Source organism: Xenopus laevis, chromosome 3S, assembly GCF_017654675.1.
Source record: "Xenopus laevis strain J_2021 chromosome 3S, Xenopus_laevis_v10.1, whole genome shotgun sequence".
NCBI lineage: Eukaryota > Metazoa > Chordata > Amphibia > Anura > Pipidae > Xenopus > Xenopus laevis.
In genome coordinates, this window is record NC_054376.1 from 38,379,278 (window position 1) to 38,402,787 (window position 23,510).

Genomic DNA, 23,510 nt, shown 5'->3' on the forward strand with positions numbered 1-23,510 from the left:
AGTACATTCTATTGTCATTCCTTAAAAACACTTTCATTTTTTGGTGTTACTGTTCCTTTAGTGGCATGTTAAGAGGTTACATTCAGATGATCTCAGAGAGATCCCAGGTGTCTTTCATTATGAAATAAAATGTATAATAGCTATGTAAGCCTTGAGTTGGGTTATGAGTGTTCCTTGTTTTACATCACCACCAGTTCACTCCGAAAAGAGAAACCATACTATAAAGCAGCGTGCCACTGTTTTATAGTATGCGTCTGTAGTGTTTTCACTGGAAGTGTTCCCAATATGTGACGATTAGGCAGAAATTTGCACACGCACACCTGGCCTCTCCAAACGATTAAGTACGGTGCCTGGGATATAGGAGGACGGCCCCTCCACAGTTAATGAATACAAAGTAACTCCAGCACACGTAACATGCTCAAGGGATTGCTCCCGTGTTTAATGTCAATCCAACAATACAACGTTTCGGGGGCGTGCCCCTTCGTCAGGTGCTCAAAACCACCCACCACCTTCCTTAAATTCGTTAATTGCAGGTAACCACCCCTCCAATTATGTAGATATACAATTAGTAACATAATTAGAACATAAGTCCAAAAAAATGCAAAAAGTTCGTTTTTAAAGTCCAGGCTTAAAATCCGTGTGGTATGAACATTGAATGCTGAAAAAAAATAGTAACTCAAAATGGTCAAATTACAAAGCAGTGATTTATAGTTCAGCAAATACATTAGACTGTCAAAGGCCTTATTTGAAAAAAGGAAGTAAATTTAGCCATACCTTCCCCTGCTACTAGAATCTGTAAAGAATAATGAAACAAGTTAGATACATGGAAATTGGATACTGTTACAAGTAGCTAGTCAAACTGAATTCCTCATTTAACCCTCTTGGGGTCTGTGTTTGTAACAACCATATCCAGTAACTTTCCCGCTGGCTTAATTTTAAATTATAATCAGTAGTTATTACCTTTTCCAGTATCTGCCACCTTAACTGGGAGGTTCTATGGCCTTTATCAAAAAAATGTTTGTATAGAAAGGTTTCTTGTTTATTCTTTTTCTTGTTCAGTGGTTTACCAAAAAGCCAACTAATGAGAGTTAGGAGAATCACTTCTGATGATACCCTATACGCCCAAGAATCAGAAAAAATGGTTAATAAATTTGCAGTAAAGGGTTACGATAAAAACATGCTTTTAAAAATTCGTGACGAGGTGGGAAAGATTCCGCGAGCCAATCTTCTCACAAAAAAGTGAAATAGAAGCTTTAAACTAGAGTGTGGAAACAAATCTGCACTGAATGGTATAACCCATTGGCCTGTGCAATACAGGGGTTCCCTTGGGTGGAAGAAAATACTCCACATTTCACCAACTATTCACTATGGGACCCAAAATTCAGTACAGAAAGGCAACAGTTCTCCACATCCATCCCATTAATTACCAATCTCCAGCACTCCCCCATCCCAAAGCAATGGATGGGTTATACCATTCAGTGCAGATTTGTTTCCACACTCTAGTTTAAATCTTCTATTTTCACCTGCTACCCTTGGGGGAGGGGGCTCAACCCCCATCCACTTGAAACGTTGCACGTCTGCACAAGAAATAAAAGCAAGGGGGAACCCTGCATTTCACTTGCCTCGAGTGCCAGAGTTTTTCTCGTTCTAATGCAGACGTGTAACAGAGCAATATGTTACCACTAATGGTGGCAGATTATAGAACGTGCTCTTCTACCTCAGAGTGAGCATGCAGGAGTGCTCCCCCAATGGTAGCATTAGGAACTGGACTTGCCAGTTAATGATCTTATGAGGGGCCCAGCCCATGTTTCTAGGATTTAATCAGTCTTTCGGAGGAAATGTTTTGGTATCACTAAAGAAGCAGCTTTAAGGAAGGGCTGGGTCCAGACCAGATATTAAAAGTGCATGTGCTGCTGATGCTACCTCCTCTTCTGCATGCAGTTTTTTAGCCTTCTAAGTTCATCAGAGGCATGATAGAAAATGTCAAATTCCTTAGATCCCCAGTTCCTCCAAACAGACAAGCAGCAACCTAGTGTCTCACTCTGCACGCAGCACACAACAGAATCCTTGCAAATCCTTGCTTGGAGATGAACCCTATGGAAAGCAGGACACAGGCAGCTGAGCTGTAATCTAGTAATTAAACAGTAGTAAACTTTAGAGGCACCATCCTTGTATGTATGTACAGTATAACTTTATTTGTAAAGTGATGTTTAAGGAGCTGCAGCTCCGTACAATGCATAAAAGTACAATATAAATAAAAGTACAATATATAAAAGTACGCAATAACAGAGCTCATAAAAGGACGCATAATCAAGTCTAATCCTTACTCTTGTTTTTCTACTAAGTCAGTTTGTAATACGGCAATGACATGACCTCTCTGTCCTTCGCACTCCTTCTCCAGCCATATAATTATGATGTCCCCACCGTGCATGTAAACTATTTCATGAAGCAGGCAGGTTTGTTGGAAAAAAAAATATATATTTGTAACAAAGTCTGACATACACAAATAGAGACTAAGACTTGGCTCCAAACCACACACATATATATATATATATATATATATATATATATATATCTATATATCTATATATATATATATATATACACTGACCATAGAATTCCTGATATTGATTCAACCTTGGAGGCAGAGGGCTTCACAGCCTTAGTCATCAAATGAAATGGCGAGTGAGGTATAGGTCTTGTTCATTTTGGCTACGTGAACGGGGGGGGCAATATTTAACTAATTAACTTTCCTCTTGGAGACATGGAGAGAAGTGGTTTAAATTGTCTTGGGGATGTTGCAATTTCCTAAACTCAGAGGGTCAATAAAGCTTTTCCTTATATCAACTCCACATGAGTCAGAGGCATGTGGTCCGGTTACTGAACCGAGTAACTGCAGAGGTCTGTGCACATGTTCCACGTCTTTTCTGGAGAATAATGTGCTTATCAGGGCAAAATAAGGTTTTAACAAAAAGAAGATTGTCTGAATTAACTTCAGGCTGCGTTCCCACTGGTGTGGTTTGATGACACACTATTAGTGAGAGAAAAAGCTATATACATGCTCATGACAACACCTGAAATACTTCAGCCAAAATGTACAACTTGAGAACAGGAGGCTTTTTGTCAATGAGCTAACCTGTATGTGGGATAAAAGCACATACAGTCTCTGCCCAGAGGTAAAGTGTTGCATGATGTGAATGGGACTTCATGTGGGTCTGAGCCAGCTCCTAACCTGACTAAGCTGCTATTTTCCCCACCATAAACTTTTAGCCAGGGCCAGCTGCTATACTCCATTCTATCAGCTGAAACATATCAGTGTTAATAGTCACTGCTGTGGATGCATAGAATTTGCTGCATCCATAGAAGCACTGATTGGTTCTGCTATGAATCCCATAAAAGACTTGGTATGGTTGTGGATGTCACAGTGTTTTGTATGTGGAACTATAATGTTCTATAATGCATTCTCACCTTGGAACCCAGAGTAAATCTTTGATGGCCAGAATCTCAACAGCCTGTACATTAAGTTTTTAATCCTCTGAAAGAGGTGTTCTGCCCCCCCCAGCTCTCACTAGGAATTTTGCATATCTGTTCTTGGGATGCGTCTGGACCGTCATTATCTGTGGAAAATGGGGTGCTACTGTAGCTTGGCAGACTGGAGGAGGACTTTGCAGTCCCTTGAGGAATAGAAGGAATAGAAGGATGATACAGAGCAGCAAGAGAGTCTTGGTGGCTGAGAAGTTGAATACCACGTTCTTGGCTGTAAATGATACTGACATTTGCTAGGTGGGGGCTATTACATTTTGTGTATGCAACAAGAGCCACATCTGAACAAGGCCTTATAGTGAACATATCCCTCAGATGACTGCTATCAGGCACAGAGTTGGTAGGCTGCAGCATTATACAAGACCAGAAAATTGGTAATATTGTCCAATAACCAAACAATCTCCTCTCCGTTAGTGTCAGTGCTAGTAACTATGGCGATGATGGATGATGGTGAGCTAAAGGGTTCCAGTCTTTTTGATATCTCCAGAGAGGTACAGTCCACCAGGCCTATTGCCATACCTCAGAACATTTATTGCAGATCTCCATGGTCAACACTGGGTATGGTTTCTGATGTGGATCATCATCTGTTATCTTTTCATGGAGCGATTAGCTGTGCGGGAACAGATGTAGGAACAATCACTGTGTGGGATACCGCCACTTACTGGGAACCATGAAATCAGGCTGTTTGAAAGGCCAGCAAATACCAATTGTTGGGGAAACAGAACCGACTGCTACTGCCCGGATCCGGAATACTAGGCATTGTTGGTCAGACAAAATCCAAAGGTTCCAGTAGCAGTCGGTTCGTTGTCCCCTTCACCAATCAGTTGCCCTGAGTGAGAGATGAAAAAATAACAATTTAGCAGCTTACACGTAAAAAGGTCCCTGATCTGTTCTCAATATATGGGCCTGCCATATATCTTATATCTTGCTGCCCACTGCTGGGAACAGAAGAGCCCTGTGGGGTAAAACTTCACCCACTTGTTCTCAGGAGGTTGAATCTAGAGGTCTCCAGGGCGATCCAACCTTCAGTCAGCATTTACTACTGACACCAGAGTCATGTTTACCTGTACCCTACACATGCTGCTTACAGGAGCTTTGGTGTGAATATAAATCTCAGCTGATAAAACAAGATCAACATGCTAAAGGCAGAATTGGCTATTATATTTTGACATTTTCCATATTCACTACAAGGAAGCAGGTCACAATGGCAAGGGTTGTCTATCACCTTCAGTGCGACACTTAGGGCTATTCCACACGGGGAGATAGCCACGCGTTTGCGGTCGCGGCGACAAAGCGCCGCGCCAGTCGCCGCGACCGGCGCAGGCGACAGTTTTGTATGGGCGCCTATGTAAAAACGCCTGTGCTAACCACACGAGGCAATGCGCTTTTCAACAGTCGCCTGAAAAAGCCTGGCGAGGCATTTTCAGGCGACTGTTGAAAAGCGCATCGCCTCGTGTGGTTAGCACAGGCGTTTTTACATAGGCGCCCATACAAAACTGTCGCCTGCGCCGGTCGCGGCGACTGGCGCGGCGCTTTGTTGCCGCGACCGCAAACGCGTGGCTATCTCCCCGTGTGGACTAGCCCTTAGGGGACACATGCTCTGCAGACTGAAGATGGATATTTTCTGATCGTGCAGATAAACAATCTTATATTCAATGAGTAAGTTAAATTATTTTTATACCTATATTTATTAGTTGCTGTGGGACTGGCTAGGTGTCCATCAAGTAACTTTAGTACAACAAGCACTGATAAATATACCAAATATACTATTTTGTATTCACATGTCTACTCCTATGTTAAAAAAGTTTCAAACACACTTTGCTATATTTGAACAAACAAAACTGCTCCTTCATATACAGAGTATCCAATCTTTTCTTGGCATATAAAATAGAACTGTATCCAGTTACCATTCTTGATCTCCTACATGCTTGGCTTGTACATGGCTGTTTCCCACAGTAAACTAGAGATAAGTTACATTAATCTGTTTGTTCTTCCTTTGCTGTTAAGGCATTTCAAGAATGAATGGGGACAATGAAACAGTAGCACCATTGTATGGTACCACTATCTCAGAAGACACTTTTGTGTACATCTGTCTTATGTTCAATAGGTTTTTCCTCCTACCTCTGTTGCAATACAAAGTGTATCCTGTACCCTCTGCTGGCAGGACTTTCTCATCCCAGGGCAGCTCAGAGTCTGCACATCCACTTGCCCTTTCTCAACAACAACCACTATATAATTCCTGAAAGAGAGGAGCAAGCTGGTGTCACCAAACAGAAAACTGTATTTGGAATGTTCTGCATTCTTGCATAGGGGTATAATATTCAATGAGCAGTTATAAGGCAATCATAATGAAAAAAAGGTTATTAATGGTGGTGGAGGATTGGCGAAAAAACAGCAGTCAAAATTACCAAAATATCAGGTACATTTTTGGTGTAAATCTGGGAAACCAAGATTATATAGAATAGCAGAAGAAGGGATGACACTTTAAAAGTTTTGTGTTTTTCTTGTTTGTAAGAGAAATATTAAAAATAAGTTATTTAACCCTAAAGTCACCAAGAGCCATGACTTAGCATTCAGTGGGGGTAAGGCATGGTATGAATGTGGCAAGCCAAACAGACCAACAGGATTTTTACTGTACAGACAAATATGAACACTATACCAGCATAGTTATTGCCCTGTGCAAAGTCCAGATCATTCTGGCATATGTATGCTCTTCAATCTCACTGGGAAAACTAATTATACTGGTGTGTGTACCTGAATAATCCTGTTCCTACCCAGAACACAACTGTGCTCTCTGGTTCTCTGGATGTGCAGAAGCATTCCTGTATCCCACAAGACAGCTGGTACTTGAAAACTGTAAAGCTGGTGCCATTCATACAATGGACGGCTGATGCAGCTAAAGGGCGCTATATGATGGAATAGAGAATGGAACATAGCTCACAAAGCAGCCTGAATGATTATCATGACAGGAATAAGGTATACATAAACACGAATATTTTAGTTCAAAGAATAGACCAGAGGTACAAATGTAAATTACTATGGTGACTATGGGCCTAATTATCTAATATCCAATCATAGATATAACATACCCATGCAACATCCCCAGTGAAACTTACTAATAAATATATATATATATATATATATATATATATATATATATATATATATATATATATATATATATATATATATATATATATATTTATTGTGAACCGGAGATATATTTCCCCTAGGTTCATGTCTTACTCCCATATGTACAGCAATCCTGAGTGGGTTAATTCCCCTAGAAAGTTTCACCTGGGGAATAATTAGCAGGCTAAGATCAGCCACGAATATTTTAGTTCAAAGAACAGACCAGAGGTACAAATGTAAATTACTATGGTGACTATGGGGCTAATTATCTAATATCCAATCATAGATATAACATAACCATGCAACATCCCCAGTGAAACTTATTAATAAATATATATATATATATATATATATATATATATATATATATATATATATATATATATATTTATTTATTGTGAACCGGAGATATATTTCCCCTAGGTTCATGTCTTACTCCCATATGTACAGCAATCCTGAGTGGGTTAATTCCCCTAGAAAGTTTGACCTGGGGAATAATTAGCAGGCTAGATCAGCTAGCTGCTAGATAGGGGATTTTCAGAGTAAGATTGAACGACACGCTGAGAGGGCTGGCTGGAGTGGCTGTTTGTTTGCCCAAAGGAAAAACGACATTGGAAAGGTACTGTGACTCTGTGGAGTTGTACTTTTGTGTTTGGCCGGGAATGCCAGAAGGGGACCAGTAATAGAGAGGAAAAATACCCTGTGTATTAGTTAGAGTCCAAGTGGGGCAAGGATTTTGTTTTGCTTGTTTATTTTTTTTATGCCGCTTGTGCTCACAGAATCTGTATTTGTGAACAATAAATGCACTTTGCCCTGTTAAAGAACTGTCTGTTCGCCTGATCCTGCTCGCAATATACATACATACATACATTGGAAGGGCACATTCTTCCCCATTGTTTATACTGAAAGTAAACAAAAAGTTGGCAGGTTCATTTTCAACACCAAGAGCTCCCTCATGGAATGACGAAATGCCATCATCTGAGAGTTTTATGATCACAGCTTCCTTGACATCCAGGGACCAAACCAGAATGTTATCAGATTTCAGGTCACAAAATATGATATTCTTTTTATGCATGTAAGAAAGACCAGAACATTTAACAGCATTTAAGCTGTTTTAAAGTAAAAAGCCCATTCATCCCTATTTCTCCTAATTATTCTAATGTGAGCTACCTTATTTGGTTAACGTTTGTTACAAAGGGTGATGCAAATGGCTAGGGCTGTACAGATATCTCGGGCTGGTTGATCTCCATGTGGGCTAATACATATATAATACACAAAAGCTATGAATATCTTGTAAATTATATCCTTATAAACGGTGAGTTCTGATGTCATCATGTATAAACGGTGAGTTCTGATGTCATTTCTGTCACATGACTCACTGAAACGTGTGTATTATAATAAATAAAGTACCCCCAGTTGCAAAATATGAGGATATTAGAAGTTACCTCGGAGTTCCATGACCTGTATAAAAACACTCGGCCTTCGGCCTCGTGTTTTTATATGGTCATGAAACTCCTCGGTAACTTATAATATCCTTATATTTTACAAGAGGGGGTACTTTATTCACTATATAATATAAATACATGCTGATGACACACAATCCTCAACTCCTACTCAGACTTATAGGGGCAAATTCACTAAGCGCCGAAGCACCTAACGCTAGCGTCAATTCGTTAGCGTTGGGCATTTTCGTTACTTCGCAAATTCACTAACGGACGCTGGCGTAACTTCGCACCCTTACGCCTGGCGAATTTGCGCAACGGACGTAACTACGCAAATTCACTAACGCGCGCATTGTTCTGAACGCTACCTTTTTACGCTAGACTTCCTTCGCCACCTCAGACCAGGTGAAGCGCAATAGAGTAGGTAGGGATTGCTTCAAAAAAAGTTAACATTTTTTCTAAGTCCCAAAAAACGCTGGCGTTTTTTCTATATTATGGGTGATAGGCTGAAAAAGATTGAAATTTTTTTGGGGCTCCCCTCCTTCCTCCCTACATTTCCTAACTCATGGCAACTTAACTATACAGTGGGCACATGTGTAGGCAAAATAAAAATTTTATTTGATGTTTTGAAGGTTTCCCAGGCATTTGTAGTGCTGCTACATATTCCTCCATTGAAATTTGAATTTGGTACTGTATGCAAATTAACCATCGCTAGCGTAACTTCGCTTTGCTTAGCGAATCAACGCTAGCACAACTTCGCAACCTTACGCTACCCCTGAGCGCAACTTCGGATTTTAGTGAATTTGCGCAGCGCTGGCGAAAATACGCCTGGCGAAGTGCAGCGAAGCAGGGCGAATCGGATGCCAGCGCAACTACGATTTTTAGTGAATCTCCCACATAGAGTTTCAAGTAGGGTTAATGTCAAAAATGTACATGGGTCTAATAAGTTAGACCCATGCCCTACTGGCAGATACACAACCTGCATGTTCATCTGCAATACAACCAGCAAATACTTTATCCACGTCCAATCCCCTACCACCTGGTGTCATCCTACCTAGACTAAAATTGAAATCATTATAAATCCAGAAAGTAATGTTTCTATCCTGGTTCCAAGTCAAATGTCATATAAAATATGTAATTCTTATTCTCAAAGCAGTGCACTCCGTTGAATCAATCTATATTTCTGCTTTCATCCCCTTTATGCTTCCTTCTCGGTAGTCCTGTGGTTCTGGAATGCTCCACCATGTTGCATCAAACAAGCTCTCACATTAAACTTGTTCTCAATCACTTTCTAAAGGAAGCATTTCCATTGTGCTCCGTTTGATTTGTTTCCCTCGCAACATTATTCCAGTTATGTACTGAAAATTCAATATAATTATTCTCATAAGTTTAATTGACATTAACTGTGCAGCTATCTGTATCCATGCCTTGCAAGGCACTGTGTATACATGTAGAGATTCATTAATTAAATATATACAATAAAATGATGTATGGCAAGGGGTTTGATTTTTCAACTAAGAAGAGTAAAGTCTATGGATAGTAATGTCCCAATATACATTACACCTGTCTGTGGACTTCAGTATTTTTTTTCAATTTGCTCCTCTCAAGTAATGACATGCCAGCTATGTGTTCCATTTCTCATGTATTTGAATTCTAGCACAGCAACACAACATTAAAACTTTAAAATGTTTTATATGGTCTCAACAGGACTTGATATATTTATTATCTGAGAATGTTGGTTTACTTATTTTGGCCCAATTTCAGTTTCCTGTTTTCTTCTTTTAAATAACACCATATGATTTGTGGGGATTGGTATGGAGCATTTTTTTCCACAATGCAGAACAATTGCACTGGTCTTTATTTAAAAATAAAACAGAAAAAGGCAAGATGTATACATATCTGCTGTAAATACATGTCAATGAGATCATTATTTGCAAGACCATACAAAACTAAACAAATCATGCAAAGCAAATTCCTACAAATCTCTGTTTGAAGCGTATCCTAAATCTTGTGTGCCTAGAGTGAGAGAAATTGCACAATTGCTCAAAGCCCATACATTTTATGGTTAGAAACAATTATCTTATCTGAAGAGTAAATGGATGCCTGATGCCTGAAGTAAAAGACTGTTACTGCTATCACTGTGTTAAGACTCCCAAGAGTTGCCAGCTCCAGGGGACAGCACAGTGGGTAGATGCTGATGCCAATCAGGGAAACAATGCAGGGGTGCTGCAGAGTATGGAGCATGCTGGCCTCCTGACGGAACTCTGAGAAGTTTCTCATGGCATCCATTGCCTGCGAGTGTGTGAACATTGTGTCTGGAGTAGGTAATCTTTCCATTAAGGTTTAGTAATCAAAGGTTCTACATATTCTCACCATCTGGAACACACAGCACTATGAGTTCAAGCCCAGTTTATGTGACTTATCATTTTATTGTATCCAGTGACATAACAGCCCATCTGCCAACATTTAAACATTTGGGTTATAATGGGTCTGGAAGCCATTAGCGCCTAAATGCAAGGTATAATTAAAGAATTACAATACTTAGTATTTAACAATACTCAGACCAACATGTGCAACATGCCTCAGAGGTTAGCAGTACATATGGCAGCTTTTCTGTATCAATACCGATATAAAAATAAGATCTTTATTATGGAATATAAGTGAATGCACTATACTAAAACCAGTAGGCAGGCTAGAGCTGAATTATGATAACCAAGACTGATAAATCCACAATGAACGTTTGTATGAATGTTTATGCAACATCTCAGTGTCGGACTGGGATGCCTGGGGCCCACCAGAAACCCTTAGAACGTCGGCCCACTTTACAACCTAATATTCCTCCTCTCCTCATTCAACTTTTTTTCTCAATAGTCTTTTATCTCTACATTCTATACTCTATTCTCAGCGCCGGATTTCACTTTTGGGCACCCCTAGGCCGCGCGGTCCGACCAGGCGGCCGCGCGGTCCTAGCGCCCGCCTTCCCAGCGTGCCGGCGAAAAAACGCCGGCGCAGCTGGTGCAGTTGAACGGCGGCTGGGCGGCATGCCGCCCCTATTTCTTTGCCGCCCTAGGCCCGGGCCTATGCGGCCTTGCCGCAAATCCGGGCCTGTCTATTCTTCCATTATTAAGCCCCATAAAGAAATAGGGAATGACCGAGAAATAGGCCAAATGGTTAGTTAGGTTAAACTGTAAGCTCCATCATGGCTTATCTGTATGGAATAAGTTGGCACTATATAAATAAAATATAAGAATGGATAAGAACTAGTAAACTGGGGCAAAATGATAAGTGAATACTGAATGAGAATACCTTGCAAGACCTCTGCAGATGCCTGGTACTTAGAAATCTGAAACATCTTCACAGCCACAGGCTTATTTTTAGCTTGGTATATAATTGTGCCACTCCCTCCCTGAACCAGAATGTTGGAGTTCTCCTGTGAGGATTCCAAGTCATTGATGTCAAGGAAGAGCCTGTAACATTCAGGTAGAAACCATGTGACTTGGGTTTACTATTGTTACTGTTGAAAGGAGAATTGAGGAAATAATCCAGGTCATCTACCTCTACCTAATATTTACATGGTTCTCCCTGACAAGACCAATGTGAAACTAAAAACAAAAAAACCCAAAAGACTTTTTTGTCATAATTTTTATGTGTTGATGTGTAAGGGTAGTTAACAGCCTCCTGCAGTCCAATTACATGTTACGCTAATCTGGGCTATCCAGACCAAAAGTAGTTAGTGAAAGAAGCATGGGTTACATTGTGACTCACACATCAGGATCAGGGCCTTCGCTAAGTGGAAGTTTCCCATAAGGGTGTAGTGGAACTACAACACTCAGGCTACTGTACATAAAAATATGAATGATTGGATGCCAGGAGGTTCTTAGGGTGAAACAAAAGGGATGTTTTTTTATATCAGAGACAAATGGCCACAGGTTTTACTCGCATATGAGGAGGTAGTAGCATATCAAAGATGAGAGTGGATAGAGGAGGATGATACAGCAATGAAGGATGTGACTCCCATAAGGCATAGTAGTCAAGCAGTACATAAATTCCCTCAGGCAAATATACCTCTAAGTGGTCCAGATCCCACCCAGTGGAGTGGTTAGGGACAAGAAGTCTAGCCTAACACCCTATCCACTAAGGGTCCCTTCACTAAAGGCATAAAAGGAAGCCTTTTGGGAAGCTACTCCCTGCTACTGATCCTCGGTGGAGCACACAACTGCTCTTGCAATATAACCTGTCTATCTCACTCTTTTAGAGAGTCTATGAAAGATCTATCCTGCTCTTACTAATCCTCATTCACGGGGTTTGCTGGTCCCCGACTAAACACTAGGGCAATGGCTTTACTGGGCCTTGGTGTACCCAGACTCATTGGGAACACCCTAGCTGGAAGGACACTAGGAGCCAAAGAGGAAGATCCACCCCTTTTCACACACTATATTGAAGTACACCCCTGATGCTGGATGTTCTTATTCTTGCTCCCCTCCTGATCACTAACGACTGTAGTACAGCAGTGGCAGGGCACACATTGCTCCATCAATAAAGTGCCATCACTTTCTGTGGCTGTGAGAGCTGTGGAAATCTGAATTACAAATTAGAAGAATGCAGACAGGAGGGCTCGGAATCCAACTAAATGAGGTCATATTTTTCTCTATAAGGACACTTGGATGCTGGATCTGAGCACCATTAAGATGGGACACAGTGAGCTACAACCTCCAAATGGGCATAAAGGGTATTTCCTGTAGGGTGCTTGCTTCTACTGCCCCCAGTACCTACTCATTTTAATCTCTAACAATATTCAGAGTTCTTCTCCTCTGCTAGTGTTCAGCTAGCATATTTACAGAAGTACCCCATGATTTCTGCTTTGCCCCCAAGGTGAATGTAATGGCTGCACATTACCCAAAGAACAAGAGAAAGTAAGGGAATGTTCCTAATACATAACTCTGAGTGAGGGATAATATGTAAATGTGCTTTCCAGCCACATTGACATTAAAATTCTTCATATATACTCCGAGACAAACATTTATTTGGAAGAAATGAATAAATTCCTCAGTTGTTTAATGAGTACAGTCAGCAGTACCTGGAAGCCACTGATCTATTAGAGAGTTCACAAGGTCTGTGATATATGCCATAGCAGAGAAATCTCTGAGCTCAGACTGGCAAATGATCTTAATCCCACTGCTATTCTTCTTCTTCCAGTTAATGTCAGATGATTGCATACTGTGGAAATAAAAAAAGCCTTGATTCATTTTTTTAATATCAAGCAGTGGTCTCTTACATTTTATTTAAAATTCCTGGTGCTTCACTGTCCATTAGCAGTAAAAACAGATTGGTGAGATGCCATTATTTCTTCTTTATTGTTAGTATTATTAGGCATTCTTGGTGACTGGTGCCATGTTCTTGGGTGAATCGGACAAGGGTGTTTTACTATTGAGTGCTATTCTCATATCTACCACTAGGGGGCATGGGAGCTTTTGTATCAATGCAGTTGTTAGGAAGCCCGTCTCATTTGGGGGCCCTTCTCATTTGAAGTATGCTCCTCACCTAGGGTACTGTCCACTCTCCCATGAAATACGCTCCTTCTCACCTATAGCATCCTCTCTCAAACATGAAGAAGCCCTCTTCAATCTCCTTTTAGGTATCTCCCTCCATACCTGAGGTTTTTCTCTTTCATCTGAGGTAGCCCCCCTTAAACGAGGCCTTCCTGCCAGTAAATGGTCTGATTCCTCTTCATTTGGAAGATGCTGCATCGGTTCCTCTGATAACCAGTGAAGCTTTAAATTGCAGATTTCCTGTTTTTTGTCTTGGTGTTTTTCTTGCTTTCAAACAGCTACAGGGATCCCCAACCTTTTCTACCTGTGAGCAACAATAGGATGTAAAAAGAGTTGGGGAGCAACACAAGCATGAAAAATGTTCCTGGAGGTACCAAATAAGTGCTGTGATTGACCATTTAGTAGCCTCCATGAAGACTGGCAGTCTACAGGGTCCTATGTTTGGCAGTACACCTGGTATTTATGTAACCAAAACTTGCCTCGAAGCCTCAAGTTCAAAAATGAGCTCCTGCTTTGAGGCCATGAGGAGCAACATCCAAGGGGGTCGGAGAGCAACATGTTGCTCACAAGCTACTGGTTGGGGACCACTGAGCTAGGGCATTATGGAAAAGCAAACGTTACAACCTGGAAGCTTTTACTCACTCATTCTGAAACTTGGAATTGATGAAAAATAAGAATGACACAGACTATCAACTGTAAAATCTGAAAGCAAATATGCTATATACTAACTGCACAGACAGGTAAGTAAAGATCTGATGCTTTGCAATATATCACCGGCAGTTCCTTTTTTAATGCAACAAAATATTGTACTTGCTTTGCCAGACATATAACATAAACCAACTGGTTTGATCAGAGCTTTAGGTTCTTTTTGTTGTTCATACAATATAATAAACCATCTAAGTCCTGTGTGGAAAATCTGAACTCAGCCAGCAGTGCATTATACAGTCTAAACTAGATGCAGTATCACCTTACAGAAAAACAAATAGTTTTGTTTCATGTGCTGCCATCAGGCTATTTATATTCACAGCCTGGATCATTGAAAAAAAAATATGCACAACAATTCGTTTTATTTGAGAATCCTTTCCTAATTCTGCATGGTAGCAATGCCAAGACATAACATTCTAGGTGTTTCATCCCTCATCTGTGAGCTCACCTGGAGATCCATTTCTGCAAGACTGATCAACATCCGAGCTATGAACCACTGCCAGAATCCAACAGGAACAAAGCTCATCTTAAACCTCTGAACTGTGCTCCCAGTAAGGTGCCTCAAGCTGTGGGCATCCATGCCAGGCTTTGTCGGCAGCAGATGTGGCAAAAGGTAACTACAAGCGGAGTCAGAAGAGAGGAAACAGGACCCCTAACTATAATCAATTAACAGGGTCTCTAACAAGGCTTGCATTAAATGTAAAAGTACTGAAACCAAATACTAAAATACTTACAAATTATGAAAACGACCCATAATTTGTTGAAACTTGGATGACTTTGGATAGTGCTCTAATTAACTGCTCATTGACAATTTCAGCAGTGTCAGTTGGGGAGTGAAAATGCAATTAAAATTTTTTTCATCTCTGATAACAACAATAATAATGACTTTGAAAAACAAATTCCACCAAAAACGAGTAGACTCCCTGATCTACCTGTTAACTTGGGGTTTATGCACTTGACCTCATTCCACTCTTCTCTTGGGTGGTGTTGGTGTATCCAGATGGAGAGCATGGGTGTAGCTTATCAAACAAGGGACCACTACCTTTTCTGAGCTCCTAAGGGTCTCCTTACTGTGACCCTGCCAATGGGCTCAGTACACATACCAGACTACCAGACTATAACCTTGAACTTCTAGTCCTATGCACAGTTCAAAGGCATGCAAGATCAATTTACCGATGACTATCTTTAAAGGAACAGTAACACCAAAAACTGAAAGTGTCTTAAATGAATGACAATATAAAGTAATGTTGTCCTGCACTGGTTTAACTATTGTGTTTGCTTCAGAAACTCTACTATAAGCTAGAGAGACACACAAGTAGATAACAGATACGTTCTGATGAATCCGATTGTATACTACAGAGCTTATCCTGTGCCTTTTCTCCTTTTTCAGCTTTGAATGGCTGCCCCCATGGCTACACAGCAGCTTGTTTATATAAACTATAGTAGAGTTTCTGAAGCAAATACACCAGTTTTACCAGTGCAGGGCAACAGTACATTATATTTTTATTACTTTAAAAGGCTTTCATTTTTTGGTGTTACTGTTCCTTTAAGTAGTTGTGTCCATCACAGTATCAATACATAGGAAACTCTGCCCAAAGCTTGCAGACTTTTTCTTTTGTTTTACAGTGATTGTCTTTCTCCTTTAAAGTGGACCCGTCACCCAGACATGAAAATCTGTATAATAAAAGTCCTTTTTAAATTAAACCTGAAATCCAATTTCTTTTTTTTAATAAAGCATTCATAGCTGTTGTAAACTCATTTAAAAATATCAGCTGTCAATCAAATATTGCCTACCCCACCTCTATGCCTAGGCATAGAGGCGGGGCAAGCAATTACTTTCACTTTCCATTCAGCACTTCCTAAATGTCACTGCTCTCCCCACATTCCCCCAGCTCTCTTAACGATTTAATTGTGTAACCAGGGCATGGTGATGGGCATTGGGTCCCTGTCCCCTGGTGCACAAACAAGATTCTGAGATTATGTAAGGATTGCCTTAATAACACTGTCCACAAAATGGCTCCTTCCTGGTTGCTATAATTTTGAATTCCCAGACTGATGGAAACAATATTCAAATAATTTACACAGTGTAATTAAAGTTCATTTTGCTTGACTAACATGATAAAATAGGATTTGGAATAATTTTGTTTGGGTGACGGGTCCACTTTAAAAACTCCAAAAGTTACTAAGCAAAGGTTCCAAAAATTATGACAAGGGGCTAAAAGGATTGGGGTGTCCTTAAAAAAAAAACAATTTTGAAATGTATACAAGAAAATTGGGACTTGATCCCCAACCATAAGCGCATGAATAAAGCTAAATAACTCAAAAGCCATAAATAATAAAAAATGAAACCCAATTGCAAATTGTCTCAGAATATCACTATCTACATCATACTAAAAGTTATCTCAAAGGTTAATAACCCCTTTAATATTATTGTACATGTCATATGTTGACTTGCTTCTTATTGTTCATAAATAGTATGGATAAGGTGGTTAGCCTGTATATCTAATCTTATATGTGAATCCGATGTGGGGGAAATGCATCAGATTGTGACGTGAAGCATTTATTTGAGAGGGATCCCTTCTCCCAAATGCAATACCCCATGTTTTAATCTGCTTTTAAATGTGCATAATGGCATGGTTGTGAATAAATATTGCCTTTTTATATTATATATTTTGACAATTTAAGGAATTGTGTTATTCATGGTCTTATGATTGTCTTTCTCCTTTTACCAAACAGGTTTCCAGACAGTTTTTATTTTCCCACTTTCACAGCTGGAAGTGAAAAAAACACCCTTGGATTGCTCATAGTCATAATGGACAGTTACAGTGAAATGTTGGGGTTGGTGCCACTCTTTTCTCACTTACTTTGCATTAGAGTTTCAGAATAGATGGGCTGATTTGCAATAATTAGTATTAGTATGAGACAGGATTGCAAACCAACATCTGGCTGCAAGAGCCTCAGAAATGATGAACTACTTAAAAAACTACAAAAAAAAATCAATAGGAAGAATCTGATTTCTGCTTTTAGAGAATTTCAAAAAAAGGTAAATTTTGTTTTCAAGATGTCACTAGACATTATTAAATGGCTGGAGACTGCAAAGTATGCTGAAGATTGAGAAAATTACTGTAAACGTTCCAGTAAAATGTATTAGTTTGAGATTAAACCATTTAAATACAGTCGTATTTCAGGAAATTCATGATTAGTTTAGTTTAGAGATTATTACATCTGGAGTAACAAACCAATGTGGGGGTAACAAACACAACCCTGTGATTTTATGAATGTGTCCTTAATGTGACCTTGAGTTTCTCAGGAAAAAATATTTCATGGATTTTTAAATTAAAAAAAAAAATAATAATAAATTGTAACAGGGAGAAGCATGAAGCCATAAGCTATGAAAGCTCTTGTCCATAAAGCTCACAATTCAGTTCCAAAAAGAGAGCTCCAGATGACTTTTGCAGCCCAATGAATAGAAGTGTCTTTCTGCCCGCACTTGATCTGATTTATAGCTCCAGCAAGGCCTGACAAAGCTGGCATTATACAACTTGGCAACGTTCCTACAGTTTGGGCCATGTTCCATTACTTAAAGGCTGCTCCTTTATAACCCGCTCAGTGAGGAAAAAAGGAAACCTAACTGGAGTCTCCTCTTTCCAAGAACTGGTGAATGCACTGTAACTCTCCCAAATAGGCCACATTTTAAGGACAATACGGCTTAATTCACAGATATTTCATAATAGTTTAACAGTAAATGGTCTCCTTCATTTCTAACATGACACGTGCAGTGGGTTATAAATTGAACTCATCATTGGGAACGTCTTCTTTACACAGCCATCCAATTACTTGTTTTATACCTAAACTGCAAAGCTCTGAGGAAGAAATTGCGGTAATGGTACTGATGGCAACAGTTGACAGAGAGACGTGTAAAGAAAATGGAATGGAACACTACAAAGCCTGTGCTGAGAAAGAGCATGTAGGATTCTATCCAAAGTTGTGAATCAGCATTATTTTCACACAGATTACATTATTATATAGGATGGACTAAGGCCAATTTAATCATATATTCTCATGAATAAAATTCAGACAACTAATTAGGAAAATATTTAGAAATGCATATACAACAAAAATTTTAACAAAACTGCAGAGCAGGTGTTAAAGGTACACAATGCGCAATTAAGATCTGCAATGCAATAAAAGCCTAATGAAGACAGGAGAATTTTTATTTGCAAAGTTTTGCTCTTTTGTTTTGCCATTGTTAACTGGTAATATGATTAGGAGTTAAAGTCTGCCGTTAGCATAAATGTCAATATATCATGGTTGCTTTGTGTATTTTGATACTTAGTTGCAAGTGCTGTGAGAAATGTCTGACTTTTTTACGTACAAACAAGCTGCATTTGAGAAATCAATCTGTAGGGTTAGAAAAAACGGTAAAATGAAGGCCTTATATAGGATATGTACATCATGTATTTTCTTACCTGTATTTTCTGTGTAGGGACACACCTTGATTTCATAGAAACTAAATTCCGTTTGGAAAGAATTGCTACTCTACGGGCATATGTTTTGGCATTGTGTTGCTCATCTTACAGAGTACATTTTAGTTTAAGGATGTTAAAGATGCAGTTTATTTGTAGATCCCAAGAATTACAGATAACAGATCCCATACCTGTATTGATCTTCTCGAAATTTAAACAGATAGTTTTCTCTCACCTCTATGTTTATTAGCCAGAACTGAAGAACTGAAGATTGGCAACAGCCTCCTCTCCAAGGGCAATTTTCCACACCACTATCAATGTCATTGAAGAAGCACTGGTTCACTATGGACTAGGACTCTAGTTCGAGGAATTAGAACCTCCAACTAGAGTCCTACATGGAAAAAATTTCTAAGACCCGGACCCACCCAAACCCGCGTCCCGAACCGCAACCCGCATATTTATCCACATTGATCCACTACCTGACCCGGACCCACAACCCACTGACCACCATCAAACAGGAACTGATGTTGCTGCAAACCAGAAGTGACGTCTTCAAAAGTGAGCAGGGACAGAGTCAGTTCAATACCTCCTGAGTCATAATTATTTCATGTATAATGGACGTTTCTATCTCCAAAGGTGTGGCGCTGCAATGGGGTGCGGTTTGCACCGTCATATGCAAATTTATTCATGGGATGGATTGAGAAGTGCCACATTTTTGGAGATGGATGTACATGGAATTGACATATTGTTCGTTATTATAGATTTATTGACAATCTAATTGTGATATGGAAAGGTACTGTTGACCAGGTATATAAGTTTGTTACCCCCTGTAATAGCAATGAATGTGGCATATAAAATCAATGAGAAATGTATAGAATTTCTGGATATATTGTTCATACAGGAAGATGGTTTATAGAAAACCAATCAGTAGAAATTCCCTTTTATTACGGAGTAGCTGTCATCCTGAGCTGCTTCTGGAGGATATTCCAATTGGACAATTTGTGAAAAGGCCACCTAGGCCCGGGCCTATGGCGGCAGGATTTAAGGGGGGCGGCATGCTGCCAAACCACTCCCACATTGGTTCAAAAACACTGGGGATGCACTGGAGATACAATCAAGGGGAGGGGACAGGGGCGACGAACGGTAGTGGGCCTAGGGGCGCCCTGGATAGAATCTTAGAACATATAGCATGTATTGGGAGAAAAGATAAATCATCCTCTATTGCTGAACATATCCCATCCGTACATAACGGTAATGACAGCTTTATATCATTTCAAGGCATAGAGCATGTCAGACTAGGTAAGAGAGAAGCAGATTTAGAGAAATTAATAAATAAGAGAGAAGCATGGTAGATGTTTACAGACCGAAAAGCCTAGAGGCCTTAATAAAGACTGTGAGATTAAAGATTATATAGAGTAGAAGAGACATAGTAAGAGGGGTAACCAATGATAAGTATGATGTTAATGTCTATATTTGATATATGATAGACTATTGGTATACTACTGTAAAGAAAATATAATGGCATACTTTGTCAACATCTTTATTTATAGCTCTTTTTGTTTTTAAAGTATTTTTAAAATGACACTAATAAATACAGCAGTATAGAAATGAGGGAATATCCCTTTAATGGCTAATAGAGAAAGTTTTGTCAGTAATTGTGGGTAGCTATAAAGTTTTGTGTGTGAAAAATAAATGTTATACTCTGAGGAAGTGCCAGTGGGCACGAAACGCGTCAGTAGTAAGGACATTATGCACTGCTAAACATTGGTAAATAAAGAAGCTTTTATTCATCTTCACTTGACCAATGTGACAGTCTTGAACCAATCAGCGCATCACTGGTGAGAGAGTTGTATTGGGGACAGAAACACATTTTGTAAAAATTTAAAAGGACTAAAATATAGACAAAATAACATAAGATAAGAAATTTAGATGAGACCTGCAGACCCACGACGCGCGTCTATACCCGCACCTGAAAATTCTACCCTCATTCCGCAGGGTACCCGACCTGCTGCAGGACTCTACGTCCAACATCCCACACATAGAACTGCACAGAATTAACCTACTTAGAAAAGTGTGGGAGACACAAAGAGCTGTGAGAAGGCAGATTTCCTTTATAACAAGAGTATGAAATACAGTAAGGCTTGTTATAATTGACTGATTTATCAACAGTCAAATACCGAGTCAAGAGTCAAGAGTGAGTTCATTGCCATTTCATCCATATACGTTTGTACAGTACACAGTGAAACGAAACAACGTTCCTCTAGGACCATGGTGCTACACACATGATTCAAGTAAATTAATAATATTACTGGGCTTAAGTGCACAGATATTTTGAGATTTCTTCTCTGGAGAAGAAGAGCTTGTAAGGTGATTTGGTAACTCTTTAAAAAATATATGTTAAGAGGACATTACATAGGAATCATGTGGCTCCATGTGTATGGTGACAAATCCTAAGATAATATCTTAAATTTGACATTTATCTAATGCTAATCTGGTACAGACTGCCCCACGTAAAGGAAAAGGCTCAGCTCCTGCTGCATATAGTATAGGATGCAACCCTTGATCTCTGCCAGATCCATGAGTAGTGGTGCCAACAACACATTTAATGGAAACAAGCTTTAGATTTAATACATGACATATGTCAAAGACTGTGGAGTCAGAAATGTTGCAAGACTGAATCTAGTGATCTCTAATTACCCAGGATGCACTACAAATGTAATGCAATGTAAAAGTTGACACCTGGGTAACAATGACCATAATAACTCAAATAACAGATTCAATTTCAATAAAAACATTATCTCCGACGAATTCCACATTTCCCCAAACACTTTCACTGAGTTTTTATGGGCTTTACACTGAAAAAGTAGTTCTTATAATAACTACTATGTATGATACACAGGCAGAATTTGTGATGATACAAAAGGAGGTTTCATATTAAGGAAAAGGATTGTGTTATTTCTTTCCCGAAGCTGTACTGAATCATATACAAGATAACTTCAAGGAAGTTATGAATGCTTTTCTGTGCAAAAAAAAAAAAATACAAGGTTACTGAAATGGATATTCCTATTGCAAAACTGATCTAGACATATGACCATTTCCTGGTTGCTGGGATGACAGAAAGCAATATGTTTTTATTACATAGATGTGTTTTAAATGTTTAAATGTTGGGATATTTGCATTGTTTTTTTAACCAAAATTTACTGGGCAAGTATGTAACACACACACACACACTGCAGCAAATATACAACTTTATCGCATTGCCCTGCATTACATTATACAGCTGTAAAATCAATCAAGTAAATTGTGTAATGACATAAGCAGCATATTCTCCACCATAAAATTAAGGTTTTTATTTATATATCTCAATACTTTTTAAAGGATTTGGCAACTGCTATAGATGCTACACAGGCTTGACAACAATATATTCTGTTTCCTGTTCCCTTTTTGCATTATAAGACACTGCATCTGATAACTTATTAATATTTTTTTTGTTATTGGCAAATATTAATTTAAGCTTTTTCAGCTCCCTGTATCCCACCAACGGACCAACAAAACTTGCGTTCATTTTTGCCATCATTTTGTTCTCCAATGTATGGTGCCCCCCGACGGGCTTCCCCGATTAAGATCTGGCCCGGAAGTCGGCCAGATCTTGATCGGATGGGACTAAAAATCCCATCGGATCGTGGCCGCATCTGTTCAATGATGCGGTCCCGTGATCTGACCGCCCGTTACCATTCGTTAGGATCCAATTGTTGGGCCCTAGGGCCCACGATTGGATCAGCCCGATATTGCCTCAAGGTGGAAATATCGGGGGGAGATCCGCTCGTTTGGCGACATTCAATTCATTCAATTAGATCTAAATGGCTGGCCTCAGAATGCACTGATCTATAACACACGTTAACTGCTATACCTGAAGCTGAATTTGTCCAGCATTGTACATGCTTCAGAGGGAGATAAATCTAAGAAAATGAGAAGCAACATTGAGTAATACCTAGAGAATGATCACTTGCATGAGGCAGAAGGAAACTGTTAGGTAATGATGCTAATTCCTCAAAGAAGTATTTATGCCCAGGTAAAATCCTCAGTGACATATTGGCACCCCTAAGTGAAACCAGGGTTTCCTTTGCCTTTTACTATGCACAAATAAAAAATGTTTTAAATAGAGAAAAAAGTATTTGGATAGCACATATTTTTGCTGTTAGTAATTTATATTACATACAGTCACAAATACTTTAAGAGAAAGGCAAACAACACTGTATTTAAAGTATTTCAGTAAACAGTAGGACATTGAAGAAGATAATAATCTGCACTGTTTCTAGCATAACTGCTGGAATTATTTTAACCTTAAACCCTTTATTCCAGCTCAGTCACGCAACTTGTTTAATGTCAAGCAGGTCACTGCCATAGCCAGCAGAAAGGAAACAGGTTTACAGCTTGGCAAAAAGCTACAGAATACATTCCATGCATGAGGAAATTATTGTTGTTATTTTTTTCAATATCAATAATGTTTTTACTCTATTTATCCATAATGACAAAATACTAAACAAAATCCAAAAATGAAATTTGGACATTAAAAACAAATATTTTGCATTTGCTAATTAAACCAACTTAAATGTTCAGATTCCAACTGGTTGTCATTTATTAGGTAGAGAACTGCCAGTGATTTCTTTAGA

At 39.3% G+C, this 23,510-nt stretch overlaps 1 pseudogene; it reads right to left on the reverse strand.

The window, feature by feature from the left end:
* Positions 1-1,898: 1,898 nt before the first annotated feature.
* Positions 1,899-22,777, reverse strand: LOC108712306 (annotated as a pseudogene).
* Between the last annotated feature and the right edge of the window lie 733 nt (positions 22,778-23,510).